At 39.8% G+C, this 19,175-nt stretch overlaps 1 long non-coding RNA gene across 1 annotated transcript; it reads left to right on the top strand.

The window, feature by feature from the left end:
- The first annotated feature begins 14,895 nt into the window (after positions 1 to 14,895).
- LOC108441372 lies at positions 14,896 to 19,169 on the top strand. Its single transcript, XR_001858932.2, has 4 exons — positions 14,896 to 15,031; positions 16,096 to 16,179; positions 16,310 to 16,660; positions 16,905 to 19,169. It is a non-coding gene; the product is annotated as an uncharacterized LOC108441372 (long non-coding RNA).
- Positions 19,170 to 19,175: the final 6 nt, after the last annotated feature.

A 19,175-nucleotide genomic window follows, 5' to 3' on the forward strand; every position in this document is an offset into this window, starting at 1 on the left:
TTTCTCCTCTAACTGACAACCAACCTGTGGCGCATATGAACTGACCACATTCAAAATGATCCTCATGATCCTGTCTGACACTCTCTTTACAGAACACTTTTCACAAGCTGTTCGTTTAGGATTATCCCTACTCCATTTCTCTTCCTCTCTACACCATGATAAGACAGTTTGAATCCACCTCCAATGTTCCTGGCCTTGCTTCCTTTCCATCTGGTCTCCTGGACACACAGAATATCTACCTTCCTTTTCTCCATCATGTCTGCAAGCTCTCTGCCTTTACCAGTCATTGTCCCTATGTTCAGAGTCCCTACTCTAACCTCCACACTCCTGCCTTTCCTTCTCTCTCGCTGCCTTCTAACCCACCTTCCTCCTCTCCTCTTTGATGGTCTTCGACCTACAGTAGTCCAATTTCCACCGGCACCCTGCTGGTCAACAGCACCGGAGGCAGTTGTTGTTAAGCTGGGCCTCGACCGATCCGGTATGGCAATCATATTTGTGATCTGCATGATAGTTTTGGCACAAGTTTTACGCCGGATGCCATTCCTGACGCAACCCTCACCATTTATCTGGGCTTGGGGCCGGCACCAGAAGTACACAAAGTACACCCCTAATGGCTGATTTCCTCACTTACACAAACTGATTTGTTTAAAAACAGCACTAGACTGGATGGAAAATCTTTTGTTTTTGTCATATTACCTCTGTTTCTAAGCCTGCTGTTTGGTCTCTTTGTTTATTATGCATTTTGATGCTTGCTTTGTTTTTTGTTTATGTTTTTATTTTTTCTAATCTTAAAATCTGCCTGTCCTGGCCCTTGACTTTGCCTCATTTGCCAAAATAAGACTATTTTTTTTATGAAGTAGAAACATTACTTGCCCCATATATACATTTGGAAGCTTTTATACAAAATTACAGAAGAAATCATTTGGCTGCCTTTTCTTTCTAACTTAAAACCAGTTGAGAACTGAATACTAATTCAAAATACTTTTTTTCCCAGAAAAATCTAGTCAAGCCAGAATCACACTGCTTAGGAGGACTCCACATTCCTGAACTTTGAGCTCAGGACTGTTTCAAAAGTCAAGCAGATGTCATCCAAACAGGATTAGGGTGCCTACAAGTTTTATGACTCAAAAAGATTTTATCTTGAAAATACGGAGGTTGCAGTGGGAGGCCTGCAACCCCCTTTGCTCCATATGGCAGACCATGCCAGGCCATAAATCCTGGCCTGGAATCCAGCTGCAGATCTTCCCAAACCTTAACTAAGCTATGAATTAACAGACATCATTCTTTAGACTGCACCAATACAGAATTTCCACCAATTCAATCCAGAGATATCAAGAAATGGGTTGCTATGAGAATCTATAACAAAGCTAGCCTTTTTAGATTCCATTGACAATTTAGATATAGAACCACCACACCCAAGTAGTGAAAATGAGGCACATCACACCACCACTATGTGCTTATAAAGAGTCCAGGGGACTTGGACATTGTCTGCTTTGAATATTAACATTTATATAATCTATAAGCAATACTACTTGTTATTAGTATTATGCGTGTTATCTAAAATAGTACTTATATCCCTTTCTACTATGAAGTGCTAGAAATACAGAGTTTCAACTTTAATAACCAACAGAGACAACCATCTAATTGTAATGAATTAGACCAGTGACCAATATGTATCCTGAATGTGGTTCTCTTTTATATCCTTTGGTCCTTTCCTTTCATGGTCAATTTGATTTCTTCAACATATACAGTCTATAGTATAGGAAAAGCATTACCAATGTTCTTTAACATGTGTTGTGTGTCAGGAAGGCACGTGCCTGCATGGCGACACAGCATCTGCGACAAGCGAGGAGACAAAGCCCTTGGAAGTCAGCTGATTCCCACGTAAGCCGGTTCCTCCAATTGACAGTCAGAGTTCTGACGCCAATTTATTTAATAAGGCAGTGTTTAATAGGTACATCTAACACAGCCATATGTAGTTACTCCCATCCAGTTAGTTCTTTACAGGGACTCTACAAAGTTTAAGTTTCCCGTGTCTTCCTGAGAACCACCCTGCCTCATATCATTTAACTGAACCACTTCACGCAAGCTATGTTGTCCTTTTAACTTTTATCCTTTTGTTGTGTTTTGTTCTATTTTCTTTCATCTATTATTGAATGTAGTCCAAGGTAGTTTAATACACTGCTCAAAAAAATAAAGGGAACACAATGAATGAAATATTCTCATTGAATTCTTTGTTCTGTACAAAGTTCAATGTGCTGACAACAAAATCACACAAAAATCATCAATGGAAATCAAATTTATTAACCAGTGGAGGTCTGGATTTGGAGTCATACAGAAAATTAAAGTGGAAAAACACACGACAGGCTGATCCAACTTTGATGTAATGTCCTTAAAACAAGTCAAAATGAAGCTCAGTATTGTGTGTGGCCTCCATGTGCCTGTATGACCTCCCTACAACGCCTGGGCATGCTCCTATTGAGGTGGCGGATGGTCTCCTGAGGTATCTCCTCCCAGACCTGGACTAAAGCATCCGCCAACTCCTGGACAGTCTGTGGTGCAACGTGGCGTTGGTGGATGGAGCGAGACATGATGTCCCAGATGTGCTCAATCGGATTCAGGTCTGGGGAACGGGCGGGCCAGTCCATAGCTTCAATACCTTCATCTTGCAGGAACTGCTGACACACTCCAGCCACATGAGGTCTAGCATTGTCCTGCATTAGGAGGAACCCAGGGCCAACCGCACCAACATATGGTCTCACAAGGGGTCTGAGGATCTCATCTCAGTACCTAATGGCAGTTGGGCTACCTCTGGCGAGCACATGGAGGGCTGTGCGGCCCTCCGAAGAAATGCCACCCCACACCATTACTGACCCACTGCCAAACCGGTCATGCTGAAGGATGTTGCAGGCAGCAGATCGCTCTCCACGGCATCTCCAGACTCTGTCACGTCTGTCACATGTGCTCAGTGTGAACCTGCTTTCATCTGTGAAGAGCACAGGGCGGCAGTGGCGAATTTGTTGGTGTTCTCTGGCAAATGGCAAGCGTCCTGCACGGTGTTGGGCTGTGAGCACAGCCCCCGTCTGTGGACGTCGGGCCCTCATACCATCCTCATGGAGTCGGTTTCTAATCGTTTGTGCAAACACATGCACAAGGAATTTTGGCCCTTTTGGCCACCACTGCAAGCCCTGAACTTATTATTCTTGTAAATAATTCTGGGAAAATTCTGTTTTGAGCTTGGCTTTACTCAACATAACTCAACTCATTATTGCATCATTTTTAAAAAGCACGGAAGTACACGAAATAAACAACAAAATTAAATCTTCACAGCTCTTGGTCTAGAAAATATAAAGTATCCTCTTACAAGATAAGCATATTATTTTGTATCAAGATAGCGCAGCTTACTACCTACTATCAGCAATGTCAAATAAGCACATCTAAACATTAAAGTGTCTACCTTCCTCAGTAGTTGTGTGGTAAATGCAACCTATGAGAATAAAAAAGTATAACTCTTGTTATTACACATGAATTGAAGAAGGCAGACAGTGAAACATACACTATATTGTCAAAAGTATTCAGTCACCCATCCAAATCATTGAATTCCAGTGTTCCAATCACTTCCATGGCCACAGGTGTATAAAAACAAGTACATAGGCCTGCAGTCCACTCACACAGACATTAGTGAAAGAACGGGTTGCTCTCAGGAGCTCAGTGAATTCCACTGTGGTACCATGATAGGCTGCTACCTGTGCAATAAGTCTAGTCATGAAATTTCCTCACTACTAAATGTGGTATTGGCCTGTCTCCTGGTAGCGCCTCCAGCCTCTGGACACTACGCTGACAGATACAGCAAACCTTCTTGCCACAGCTCGCATTGATGTGCCATCCTGGATGAGCTGCACTACCTGAGCCACTTGTGTGGGTTGTAGAGTCCGTCTCATGCTACCACGAGTGTGAAAGCACCACCAACATTCAAAAGTGACCAAAACATCAGCCAGAAAGCAGAAAGGTACTGAGAAGTGGTCTGTGGTCCCCACCTGCAGAACCATTCCTTTATTGAGTGTGTCTTGCTAATTGCCAATAATTTCCACCTGTTGTCTGTTCCATTTGCACAACAGCTGTGAAATTGATTGTCAATCAGTGTTGCTTCCTAAGTGGACAGTTTGATTTCACAGAAGTTTGATTTACTTGGAGTTATATTGTGTTGTTTAAGTGTTCCCTTTATTTTTTTGAGCAGTGTATTTAGCCAATAAACTCGATTTTATCAAAACATCCTTGGTGCAAGTGTCTCTCTCTCTTGCTCTGTTCTGTGAACTTCGCATAAATCCAGGTTACCTCACATCCTCATCTACACAATTGAGCAATAATAAATCAATATTGCATAGACTGCAACACCATGTTGAACAGGTACTTTAAAGTAGCTGACAATATATTTAAACTTAGCTAACCTTGTGTGAGCCTTCTGAAATTGAGATAAATAAAGATAAATAACACATTCAACTCAAACTATTCTGTACTAAATCCAGAGAGCTAAAACAGAATGCATGTTGTATTTTGGTTAGTTAAATACTGACCTATTTCAAAGGAACCAACCTAACCACTTGCTCATTTCATTTAAATGTGTCTAGCAGGAAAGCATAAATACAGCCTGATGTTAAATGACAGGAAATAACATGTTCTGAACAGCCCAGAAAACATTGTCATGACTAAACGTCATGGTTTTCTATTAGAATCAGTGAAAAAAAACCCTAATACTATATATTAGCTATTATACTGTACTTTATTGCTTAGCCCCCAATTCTCACAGTTTTTGAGTGCCTGCAAGTCTTATGTCACATCTTTTGTGTAATATCTATTTGTGATTTATGTGCTAGCTACCTTTTACCAATGGCAGAACATTAGGTAACTTTAGGTCACTGAGACTGTGACAGAACAGAATGTTTTTTGTTTTTTTCCCCCATTTTCTCAAAAAAACTGTATTTTTTTTGTGTGTATGTGTGGGTGTTTATCTGTCATCTAATTTGTACAGGAACTTGGCCCTTCTGTCCTTTTTTCAGTGGCAAACTCTCAATGACCCTAAAAGTGAAGTTAGGAATGTTTCTGACAAGTTTTCTTTTTTTTTTTCTCTCAGTGGAGAGCACAGTCTAAGCATTCAGGTGTTCCTGTGTCATAATGTTCCTCAGGAAGGTCTTGATCCTCTTTAAAGAGGAGAAGCACCTCTCTGATTCTGCTGTTGTTATGGGTATAGTGACAAGAAAATTGAGAGGACTGACAGCCTCAGTGAACATGCACTGAAAGTTCTTCTGTGTGAAAAACTGGAATAGAGACAGTGCACCACTGCAAGCCCTGAACTTATTATTCTTGTAAATAATTCTGGGAAAATTCTGTTTTGAGCTTGGCTTTACTCAACATAGACTCATTATTGCATCATTTTTAAAAAGCACGGAAGTACACGAAATAAACAACAAAATTAAATCTTCACAGCTCTTGGTCTAGAAAATGCCATGAGTATCCTCTTACAAGATAAGCATATTATTTTGTATCAAGATAGCGCAGCTTACTACCTACTATCAGCAATGTCAAATAAGCACATCTAAACATTAAAGTGTCTACCTTCCTCAGTAGTTGTGTGGTAAATGCAACCTATGAGAATAAAAAAGTATAACTCCTATTATTACACATGAATTGAAGAAGGCAGACAGTGAAACATACACTATATTGTCAAAAGTATTCAGTCACCCATCCAAATCATTGAATTCCAGTGTTCCAATCACTTCCATGGCCACAGGTGTATAAAAACAAGTACATAGGCCTGCAGTCCACTCACACAGACATTAGTGAAAGAATGGGTTGCTCTCAGGAGCTTAGTGAATTCCACGGTGGTACCATGATAGGCTGCTACCTGTGCAATAAGTCATGAAATTTCCTCACTACTAAATGTGGTATTATAACAAAGTGGAAGCGATTGGGAATGATAGCAACTCAGCCATGAAGTGGTCGGCCACGTAAAATGACAGTTTTGACTGGAACTGTTTACTCCCAGCACAGGCTGATATGCAGAGAACTGCTTTTAAGCCACTAAAGGACTGTGATATGCATCAGAAAAAAAGCACAATGTGGAAATTACAAACTCCCCTGATATGCAGTATTTACTGCTTTTCATATTAATTCAGCCCTTAAGTGTGTGAGCATTATAGGTTTTAGACATGTATATGTAATTCATTGTAAATTGTTCAGCTGCTATTTGTATTCTGAGCAGCCTGAATCCTTAAAGTGTTTTTAGGCATGTTTTGAAAATAGTTAAGTGGACTTTCATGTGCAAATGTTTCCTCTAGATTACTCAGTGGAAAAACAAGCTTAGGCATGTAAAGAGAAAACACAGAGCAGCAGCTAAAGAATGTAATCCTACCTGAATCAACCATATGAAACTACTCAAGTAAAAAAGTAAAAGCTAATGACCTGTTGGAACTTATGTTGTGTGTAAATTCCAAGGACCAAAAGAAACAGTTCTAAATGACTTTTCCAAAGTCTGATTCCATTGACTTACATTAAAAAATGTTTTTCCTTCTCCTGTAAACTTACCATTTTGGAGACAACAGTGATATATGTGTATAAGCAAATCACATACTCAACACAGAAACCCCACAAGTTACTGCTTTTTTTGTACCAATCCCCTTTTCCCTCCTCTTTGACCCAGAATTTTCATGATGCAATCTTTCTGGTTATTGGAATACCAGAGAAGACACTTAAAAGACCCACTGAAATGGCTTCCAGCTTAGGATACAAAAGTGTATGCTACCCAGGAAGACTTTTACAGATTTAAGAGTAACATCACTGCAGAAAAGTCCATGTTAGACAAACTTGGAGCAGTTCAGCTATACTTTAATTTCTGTGTTTTTTTATGTGTATTTATTTATTCTTTGTTTTGTATACTTTTTACTTGGTGTAAAATAAACTAAAAATAATTCAGAATAGAATATCACAAAAATGTGAACTGGCTGGCTCTTTGCAGTTGTATTGAGAGTGTACTCTCAAGCAAACATTGTGATAGACTTCAGTAGTCAACATCAACTTTACTGACATTAAAAGGAGTCAGCCATTTCTGCTTATTCTCTCTATTCTTCTTGCTCCCTTCCTCTCCTCGATTCCTCTATGTTCTTCCCAGGAGTGAGAGGAGCAGTGGGAAGTCTATCATTACTTCACTCTGGCCTGTAAAAGTTGTGTTGCCGCTGCTGTAGAATGAGACCCATTCATGTTTAGCTTATTTGTTCTTTCCATAGATTTTTTTTTTTATCATTATTTTTTATATGTTTAATTTTCTGAGCCTTGTTTGGCAACTTAGGTTTTTACTGGAACTGTTTACTCCCAGCACAGGCTGATATGCAGAGAACTGCTTTTAAGCCACTAAAGGACTGTGATATGCGTCAGAAAAAAACACAATGTGGAAATTACAAACTCCCCTGATATGCAGTATTTACTGCTTTTCATATTAATTCAGCCCTTAAGTGTGTGAGCATTATAGGTTTTAGACATGTATATGTAATTCATTGTTCAGCTGCTATTTGTATTCTGAGCAGCCTGAATCCTTAAAGTGTTTTTAGGCATGTTTTGAAAATAGTTAAGTGGACTTTCATGTGCAAATGTTTCCTCTGGATTACTCAGTGGAAAAACAAGCTTAGGCATGTAAAGAGAAAACACAGAGCAGCAGCTAAAGAATGTAATCCTACCTGAATCAACCATATGAAACTACTCGAGTAAACAAAGAAAGTTGGATTGAGAGTAAATGAGGCCTTCATGAATACTTTCATTGCTTTAGAAACCTTAACATCTCAAGTAGTTTCCTCTAGATTACTCAGTGGAAAAACAAGCTTCCTCAACTCCCAGGCGGGACTGATAGGTGAATTGAAGGGGGCCCAGAAATGGCTGGACCATGGACTGAAGCTGATCCAAGACGAACCTCTGCATGGTTTACATGACGTGTGATGTCAGTGCCACTGACCATTAGTCCTTGGAATCACTCGGTCACGGCATCGTCAAAACAGGAACAACTCATGTTGAAGACGTTGCAATACTCCACAAGGCTGGGAGGCACAGGCTTTAAGCACCCTGGGAGGGGCCCAATAAGGGCCTGCAGCCTTGTTTGTGTGGAGTCTCTTCAGTTGTCTTCTCACCTGGTCAGAAGTGAGACTCACTGTCGATGTGACAGGTGGGGGAGGGGCGGAGGTGTAAGGTGGGCTGTCACAGGAGGGGAGCAGCCTCTGTTGTTGCTGGACCTGAAGCTGGTGATGGTCCTCATTCCACTCCAAACCTCCCTCATGTTAAATATAAACAGCCATGATAATAATGTGGGAGAACTAATATGGCCTGAGACCAACAGCTCAATGTCCGGGTAACAGGCACGTTCTTTGATGGTAACGTGACCAGGGTTACAACAGTGAGCACTCGTCCTTTGCGCTTACTGCTCTCAGTGCAGCCCCAGTTGGCCCGAACAGTCTGAAAGCCATCAATGGAAATGTTGTCATCCAGAATGTCCTGGTGTAGCCATGTCTCCAAAAACCACATTAAACTACACTCCTGGTACTCCCTCTGATTCCTGGCTAGTGCTGTTAGCTCATCCATTTTATTTTCCAGTGATCTCACGTTGCCCATGATGAGAGTGGGGAGATGTGGTTTATATTCCCTCTTCTCCCAAGCCTCCATTGTCTCACCCTCGCTTTCCATGTGCGCTGTTTTGTTCCTTCTCTGCATCCTCTGTACGTCCATCTCCAAAGCTCTTTGGTGATGTTAGTTGTCCTGGTCACCATACTGGCTGGCTTCAGCGCAATAAGTTGATCCCAAGTGTAAACAAAATGGCCATGTTGCTGTGCAGCAGTGAAAAACTGTCACAGTGAAAAACCTGACCAAGACTCTCTGTACTAGCATGTTTCGGTAGGGCACAGATTCACTAAGTTGTCTGGGCAGATAAATTAAAAAACTATTAAAAAGATTAACAAAAGTTAAAAAGAAAAAACAAAAAACACAAATGGGAGCTACTGTAACAGGCTGCATGCACAGGCGGCTTACATGCACTTCTTGAAGCAACATGGCACCAAAATTGGCAGCCTTGGCACAGTATTCTTTAGTACTTTGTTTTTGTTTATTTTCTGTGTCATAGCAGAAGGCAGTTATGCCAGATAGTTTTTTCACCAGTTTTCACAAACCCAAGAAGTTTCTTGGAGATCCTTGTTGGAGGATCAGCAACTCTGGTGAACAGCAAGGAAAAACAAACAGGGGAAGCACACAAGAACAGATGTGAAGCTTGGGTTTTCAAACTGCGCTCCTATTGATTTATCTGGCAAATTTCAAACTTAGATAGCTTTGTCAATCCACGGCAGATGCCTACAGTAGTGGAGATAGGGCCCTGTTGAAAATGGCCAGAAACTGACTGACAAAGGAGATCAAAGTGGTTAAAGAAGCTACACTGAAAAGCTGAAAAACAACTTTTGAGCCAAGGCATGCATGCATAGATAGATAGATAGATAGATAGATAGATAGATAGATAGATAGATAGATAGATAGATAGATAGATAGATAGATAGATAGATAGATAGATAGATAGATAGATAGATAGATAGATAGATAGATAGATAGATAGATAGATAGATAGAGTCCAGTTCTGCACCAACCACTGACCCCGCTCACCTGACCAGCTTGTCCAGTCGCATCTCGTCTCTCCTTTTTATGCTTCCTCCAAAGCACACCACAGAATAAAAAAGACAGCTGGCAACCATGGTCTGATAGAACAGGAGCTTCCTACAGATGTTAAAGGACCTCAGCCTCTTCAGGAAGTAGAGCCTGCTTTGACCCTTCCTGTACAGGATGTCTGTGTTGACTGACTAGTCTAACCTATCATCCAGTTGCAGCCCGAGATACCTGTAGGTCATTACCCTGTCCACTTCAAGCCACTCAATAGAGATTGGCTGTGTGGGTGGCCTAACCCAGCGAAAGTCCACTACCATCTCCTTGGTCTTGGCAGTGTTCAGAAGCAGGTTGTTCCCTCGGCACCACTCCACAAAGTCCTTCACCAGGGTCTTGTACTCCCTCCTGCCCCCCCCTTACACAAGCCACAATGGCAGTGTCATCAGAAAACTTCTGTATGTGGCACGTCTCAGAGTTGTACTGAAAGTCTGAGGTGTGAACAGAAAGGGGGAAGTACAGTCCCTTGTGGTGCTCCTGTGCTGCTGACCATAGTCTCTGATGTAGAGTCCTTCAGCCTGACATACTGAGGTCTGCCAGTGAGGTAGTCAGTAATCCAGGAGACCAGCTTGTCTCTCAGTTGGAGGGGCTGAATGGTATTAAAGGTACTGGAAAAATCAAAGAACATTACTCTTACAGGACAACCACCCTTGTCCAGATAAGAATGGGCACGATGGAGGAGGTATAGCATGGCATCCTCCACTCACCACTCCACAAACCTGGGGTCTGAGAAGGTGCAGGAGAAGGCACTAAAGTGTCTTCCTGACATGGGAGGTTAGAGCAACAGGCCTAAAGTCACTGAGTTCTCTGGGTTGCCCCCTCTTGGGTACTGGAATGATGCATGATGCTTCCACAGTCTGAGAACCCTCCACAAGCGCACACTCAGATTGAAGGTGCATTCTCTTCCCACAAATCTGCCGTGCAGCTCTTGCTTTAAACCCACAATTAACATGAAACCATTTTGACAGTTTACCACACAATGAGATCTTTTGTTCTTAATTAAGTGAGTTTCCAGTTGGTGCACTTCTGTTTTTATTTACTTTAAACTGATGTCAGAGTCAGAAAAACGTCCTTCACATGTACTTGTAAAGGAAGCGGTGAGAGGAAGACGTCGTTCTCTGAGACGCATAAGCTGGACGTCCATCCCACCGCCGTCTTTTAAAGCTCAGAGTATAAACCTCGTCTCCTCTTTTCTGCTCCGCCATACTGAATGGTGTAAACCTTTCTCTATGACGCGCCACGCATGCACAGAATGTTCTTACGCATTCCGATTGGAGTGAAATCGGATTCAGGCGTTTAAACAGATATTATTCTAATATTTAACAGGTTATTTAGAGGTTTACCCACCTCGTTCAATCAGATAGAAATTGTATTCCGAATGGCCTCAATCGGATTAGTCTATTCCGACTGAGGTGTTTATATGGAGGTATTATTTTCCGATTGAGCTATTAGTCGGATTATTAACGGATTATTAGGCTGCATGTAAACGCTGTTTACAGTGCTGGAGCAGTGTGGTATGACACTACAGGTCTTTAATGAAGTCCAACTTTGTGTAATGTATTTTTGTTTGCGCAGGACTGTGAAGTCCTGTAGGCTGTGACTGAATACAACATCAGCACAATTGAAGTTTTATTTACTTTTTATTTTCTTTTGTTACATCTGAACTGAGAGACACTACATGTCTTATATTTGAGACTGCAGCTCCCTAAACTATTCCAAATCCAATGTTGTGTTTTGTACGTTCAGTATTACTGCCTAGTATGTGAGTGAGTAAAACTCTCTTACACTTTTCTCTTGTCCCAGCAGTTTTTAACATAAGTACATTTAGCATAAATGTGTTCACCTTATTTATAAATCCTTATTTGCTATAACATTTACAGATAAAAAAATGTGATTAATCACGATTAACTATATGAAATTCTGATATTAATTGCAATGATTGCACCTTTAGTCTAACCTTAGGACTGCTTAACATAAGTTCCCTTACATTTAAAACCATCATTGTAAATTAAATTATTACCAATCATGATTTTGATGCTCTGTGCCTCACAGAAACGTGGATTAGACTCTATGAATACCTTAGTCTAAATGAAGCCATTCCAACAGGCTACAGTTATGCATAGCTCTCATTTAACGGCCCGGGTGGAGGTATAGCAACGATCCATACTGAAGCTCTAGATATGAGTCAGAAAGAAGGACACAAATTTTCTTCTTTTGAAGTTCTTTTTCTCAATATATATGATCAAGGAACAAATAAGAATTAATTTTCAGTAATTACACTAATGTGTACTATTTTCAATTAAATATATTGTTTAAATGATTTGCATGTCATGCATTCTGTCTTTGTTTACATTTTGCACAGCATCCCAACTTTTTTGGAAATGGAGTTGTAAATAATGGTTATAGCTATACTCACTGCTAGAGGACTGTAAACTCAAGCATACAGAAAATGCCATCTCCAGAGGCAAACATTCACAGGAGCAGTGTCATAGGATGCCAACAAGTCATAGTTCTGCCCTGCTAGAGCTGCTCCAGTCAATCAGACTATTATTTTGAACTGCTCAGCTACGAAGCAGTAAGCCACAAGCTCACAGAATGAGACTATTGAGTGTTGAAGTACTTGTGTATAAACATTCCCAAGCTTCTAGAAGCAATATCAGTGCAATAACTGGACATGGGAGCTTTATTGGTACACTACCAAGCATTAGCTAAAGTGGTATAAAGACTGGAACAGTACAAATGTGTTCTATAAGGTATAATCATGCTTCACAAACTGGTAACCTCAAGGATGAATTTGGGTTTGCTGGAGGAGGAATAATGGCCTGGGGCTGTTTGCTGTGGTTTGGGCCTTAGTTGAAGTAAAGGAAAATTTTAATGCAACAGCCTGACATGAGTGATTAGTACATTTTCACAATTTGGGAAAAGTGTAGGGAAGGCCCCTTCCTGTTTCAGTATGACACTATACCCATACACAAAACAATTTATTTTAATATATTTGTACATTTTAGCTGTTTGACTGTGTTTAACTCAATTAAGTAGTCTTCACTGGGCAGACATTGTGTTTGTGATGAGTGGACAGGGTACTGGTGGTTAATGAAGTAAAGTGTTGGATGTGTTTTTGTGAGAAACAAAAGGAGAAACAGGAACAGGCACAGACACAACAGAAGGGAACAAGACCACACCAGGGACAAAGCAGGGCAAAAACAAAGGAACAGAAACAGGAGACGCAGAAGCAGACATAGAAGGAACGGGAGGCCTACAGGGAACAGGTCCTTTGCCTTCTTATGGGACCAACGAGACGCTCGTGTTCCCTCAGCACCAGGGGATTTGCTGTCTCCGGCTTGGTGGCGTTGGGACATGTCGAACTCGGGCTGCTAGAAACAGCCGGAGTTTCATCCCAATGGAACAACCATATACCAGAGTCTCGCTTACTCGCTGCATCCTTTGGTGGTTGGTCTTTCTGTAACGGGGAGCGAGGAGGCGGACGCACGTGCTGAGATAAGTGAGATTTATTATGGGCAAATCCAGGGTCACAGTTGTAACGGTCCAGGGTCATAGAGCCAACACGGATTGAATGGGGGGGCAGACGGGGCAGACATGACAGACAAACAATAAACAATATGCAGGTTCAAACAACACACAGTAACCAGAAAAACCAACAAAGACCAGCAAATACAAGGGGCAAACACAGGGCTTAAATACACAGGGAAAATGAGGGAAAAACAGTGGAAAACAGGTGGAGGCAATCAGGGGCAGAGTCATGAAACGAGGGGGCTAAACCAAAACACAAATGCATGGACACACCTGGGAGGGGCCAATCGTGACAAAGCCACAACATTTTATGTGCATTTTACTATCTTGGCTGTATATATGACTCTGTGTGTGCTGCTGTACTAGTATAGGCCAAAAATATAATATAAATGAAAGCACAGACTCATGTTGTTCTGCTTTAAGTTCTAGCTCAGCTATAGCCACTTTTCTCACATCTCTGGCAGGAAACTGTTTCTGCAAAAGTAGAACAAAGTTTCTTGTAAAATGTTTCTCAACTTTGGACTTTCATTCTCTTTGCATTTTGTTAGCTACTAGCTTGGTGAAACTGTTGTCTGAATTGGTACACTCTCAGAAATAAAGGTACTAAACTGTCATTGGTGCAGTACCCCTCTTGTCACTGGGATGGTACCCTCAAAGGTACATCTCAGTACCTTTAGTCAAGGAACATAATTGCTCCATAATCTATTGACATGATATTTTCTAAGCTGTATTGACTCCGCACACCTCATCTCATCTCCGGGCTTTTTATTTTATTGTTCTGTTTTAAAACATTAGGTTATGAAAAGCTACAAATATGAACTTTTTGCCTGAGAAAAACTTATTTAAGGTTCATAATTGGACCTTAAAACCACTGCTGTACCTTTTACGGTACATTTACATTGTACATCTCCACTGTACCTTTATATCTAACAGTGTATGCTACCAGTAGTCTGTGCACCAACTGTCAGGGTTAAATCTTGAATTAGCATTTATACATTAACTCCAGCATTTAAGACCATTTTTTGTTAAAACTGTGTTAAAGGGATCAGCAGAGCTTATTTTATGACCAAGTGAAACGAGGTCACCACTTCCTCTTTTCATGCTCAAATACGTTCAGCAGGAAACAGGCCATACAACCTCAGCTTACATAACACGAAAATGAATATAAAGGATACATCAGCTCCTCACGAATCACATTTTGGTATGATCATATTCCAGACATATATATTATATTCCAACAAGCTCTTGGAGTTCCTACAGTGCTGTCATGCCTACCTTGTTTGGAGTGGACCAAACAAACGTTTTCTTTGAAGTACAGTCTCTTTTGATAGGTGTGAACCCTCCACTCATCAGGTAGCATTATGTTCAGTTGTGGTTTCTGGCAAAGTGCTCAGCTCTCTAGTGTAACTATCTGATATGCCATGAGCCAGTCTGTGCTGATTTTTTCAGGTTCTTTTTTTTTTCCTCTGACTTACTCTTACTCTAGAAAATATATTGATGCCTCTTAACATGTTAGTTCTTTACTTACATTTTTATTTCCTTTAACTGGCAGGTATTCTTACCATGGTGAGCCCAGATGCTGCACTTCAGTGTAAACACTGGAATGCAAGTAGTGTCACTTTGCGTTAAAATAAAATTATTTAAAGGAATCTGTGTCTTGATTGCCTTTCAGGGAGATGGTATAACTCTGTTTACCTGTGTACACAAATGTGTTGTGTAGTGGGGGCAGAAGAGTGGAAAAACCACAAACCTGTCAACTCTAATGGTAAGTGTGTGCACTGTACCAAACATTCCACAACATAATCAAAGAAAAGAGAGAGTGTATGATTATACATAGCTACCCCTTCTGTTGGTATACATGCTCTGCCCTGATTGTGCTGTGTAGGTACATTTTTCATTCATCAAACTATAAGCAATGTGAATGTCCCCTCAAAGGTACAACAGTGGTTTTAAGGTCCAACTGTGAACCTTAAATACATTTTTCCAGATGAAAAGTTCAGATTTGTATTTTTTTCATAACTGAATGTTTTAAAACAGAACAATAAAATAAAAGCCGGGAGACGAGATGGGGTGTGTGGAGTCAATACAACTTGATTTCATTGGATTATGGTACAATTATGATCCCTGACTAAAGGTAGTGAGATGTACTCTTGAGGTACCACTGCCATGACAAGAGGGGTACTGCCCAAATGACAGTTTACTACCTTTTGTTCTGAGATTGTAGGGGGATATTTTTTGTATTCTTTTGTGACCTGGAACATAACACATCTCCCTTGCACCAGGAGGAAAAAAAGAGACCTGCATGTGAAACCCTGTCAACACTTCATTAGCTTGCCAGATGTTCTTTTAGATGGGTTTCAAGTGGGTTTTAAGAAGGGATTTTATCTTAAGAATAGATGGTGAATGAGACAAATTTTTATAACAATTCTTATATATGATTAGAATTATATACTGTTTGAATGCATACCCTGTTTGATCCTGTTTTACAGCAAATATAGTATTGTATGCTGTGTGATGCAATTAATCAAATAGAGACAATCAGTGTCCAGTGTATAGCTTGGTAAGCATATGGGAATCAAGCTGGCTGTATAGTCCATATGAGGATCACTATGTGGCAGCTACTTTCATATAAATCGAGTGAATGATTCTGAGGGCTGTCATAGGATCAAATAGAAGAGAAGAAAGGAAAGAAGGAAGGAAAGAAAATAAGACCAACATTTAATGTTTGACCCCAAAGTGCTTGTGGTTTATTTAGACTTAGCCATGTAGTGTATCTTTTTTGTCAGTGTTGCCTCTTTGCACTGCAGTTGTGGTTCTTTTGCTACCTAGAAATTGTCACCAGTGACAGGAAGCGGAACTGAGACTGTCACAAGATGAGATTTCTGATGTCCCCATTGTTTGTGTCTCTGTGGGGTAAGAATGCTTTTTCTGTATAATTATCACTTATCATTAACAAAAACAATGTTTTATTTGAGCTTTATCTTAAATTCATGCATACAGATCATGATTATACCTAGTCCAAAGAAAACTTTCTCTGTCCAAGGTGTTGCATTTAGCAGTGTTTGGATCGTGCAGTGGTCGACCAGAGAGAAATATGAAGTTGGAGATTCTGCAGTTCTTCAGTGCAACATCAGATCTCATCAAGAAACACTTCGTGGATGCAGAATATCCTGGACTATTCTCAACCAGAGCAACAAAAAAAAGACAAAAGACATTTTAACAACAGAGAAATATCAACACAGAATCAAAATGAATTCAAATAGTACTTTTAGTGTACTTACCTTTGACAACCTTTCAACCAATGACACAGAACTGCTGTTTTGTACAGCATCCTGCTTCATTGATGGAAACCTGCAGAAGATCTCTGGCAATGGGACTTCACTGATTATAATTGGTGAGTTAAAATATATAATTTTCATTGCTTTTTCCACATGTTCACATATATAATTAACAAAATAGCACAAACATTTGTCCTAGAAATAATTTGCCTGAACTGCAATTATGTGGGGTATATCAGGGAATACGAACACTGGCTAACAGCAAAAGAATATCATTTCACTTCTGTCAAAGTGTAGCTATGATTCAGCTGTGGTCTATTGTATCTTCAGACATCCATTATGTTCCATTTTTCATTTCAGAACAACAACCAGAGCCTGCATATCCATGGCTGAAATATCTCCTCTTCTTTGTTAATCTGCTAGTCTTGTTAATAGCCACCGTGATCTGTGTATTAATCACTCGAAAGAGGATGCGAAATGAGACCAGAACACTGTAAAGACAATATTCTTTACTCTGTACAAAATTGTGCATCATTCCCTACTTCTCTACTGTCAGTATCTGTTATAGGCTGTGACTGATGAGAAACAGGCAACGTTATTGCAATATCATTAATTACAACAATGACTGGTATAGTAAAGAAAACTGTTACAATTGATTTTCATGTTTAACCTTCCTATTGTGTTTTAAGGCAAACTTTTCTCTAATGTTTCTAAAATACCAATAAATTTGATAGTTTTCTCATGAAGCTTGAGGATTTTCTCAGTAGTGATGATATGAATGTGTAAAAATTAAGATGTCCAGTGTGATATTTGTATAAAATCTCTGCAAAGTTTGGGTACGAAGATAAAATTTCACTGTTAAATTTGATCCTGTAGATCAGAATGGCAATCGAGGATACACACAGTTACACACACATACACACTGTCCTTTGGATCTATATGTTTAGCATAATCCAGAAATGGAAAGCATAATCCAGACCAGATCAGGAGAAGGATGATATATAGTGCAAATCAAGTTTATGGCAGTAACCTATTCATGTGTGTTTTGTTATAATGAATGTCCTATTTTAAGGAAAAATGGTCATTTGAGGCAATAAAACACAATGAAATAAGTTAATCTCTACGCTGTTGATGCATAAGTTGTTTCAAATAGACTCAAATAAAATTGTACATACGTTCTAGAAATTTTGAGATAATTTAGACATACAGGATCAACACTGACCTGCAAATATCAATGATGTAACTGATTTGCGAATATATTGGGAGGGTTAAAATGCTTATTGTTTATGTTACTTATTGTTTAAGTGACCCTTATTAGGGTCCGCACAATGGGGAAATTTCACAACCGCATTTAACTCATTCGTGCAGTGAAACACCACATACACACTAGTGAACACACACACTAAGGGGCAATGAGCACACTTGCCAGGGAGCAGTTGGGGATTAGGTGCCTTGCTCAACGGCATTTCAGTCTCATACTGTTGGCTTAGGGGATCAAGCTGGCAACTTTCTGGTCACGAGGCTGGTTCCTTAACCTCCAGCAATTGGTGTAAAGAGAGGAGTAATTTTTATAACACTTTCATGACTTATGAAGCCTAACTGCTGATGTGAATTCTGGCTCCTTTCAGCGAGTCACAACAAATGGCTTAACTAACCAGAAAGAGTCATTCATTCAGTTGCATAATTTATTTTTCCTTTCCCAAAATCAGCCAAACTGAGCCATATATTGAAATTTTTTTCTTTCTGTCTATCATTTACATGCTCAATTAAACTTGAATCTACCTTGTAATGAATTCTAATGTTAAGTTTTAAAAATTGCATCTTGTTTGTTGTAGGAATCTGTTTACGTAAATGTTTTAACATCGATACTTCACATGTGAATTCCTGTTTATGTTACTCTACGTGCATTCAAGTCTCTGTATTCTCACTCTACTCCCTCTACTGTTTAACATTTATTCTGATACTTCAATATACTATATGATGTACATCATTATAACAAGCATAAATTCTGTAGGACCTTAGTGCTCGTGATTCCTAGGTGACACGCAGGTCAGGATCAAATAAATCTCTCATCATACTTGCTGAATTTTGTTCCAAATTGTTATGCTACACTAAAGAGGTCAGATGATATTAAGAGAACTTGCACTGCATGTATTTAACAGCTTTAGATCTACAGAATACTCATTCATTTTTATTTAGAGTATCATAAACTGTAAGTTTTTCTCACCTCTCTCAGTTCATGCTTCTTTGCTTGCTAACACAGAGTCAGAACATTTCACATACAAAGAGCCAACTGTTTCCAAGAGTTACATGGAAAAATATTTGATTTAATTATTAAATGATTCAAGTAATTTGATGTGCCTCTAATGGTCACTAGAGGGCCTGCAAAAAGAGCATACATAATGTGGAATTATTAGCCTTATTATTGTTCATATTACTCTTTTAAGATTTATTAAAGAAAGCTTATGTTTAGCATTGAAAGCTGGTATATGGTATAGATTGGTGAGCTGGGCTAACGCACACATTGGAGGCTTGATGGAATCTACTGATATCTTGGGTAAGGGAGGAGCGGTCATGCGACTATAAAAAAGGAGTCAGATGAGAAGGGGACAGAGCTTACCTGGGAGATAC

Source organism: Pygocentrus nattereri, chromosome 17 (assembly GCF_015220715.1).
Source record: "Pygocentrus nattereri isolate fPygNat1 chromosome 17, fPygNat1.pri, whole genome shotgun sequence".
Taxonomy (NCBI): Eukaryota; Metazoa; Chordata; class Actinopteri; order Characiformes; family Serrasalmidae; genus Pygocentrus; species Pygocentrus nattereri.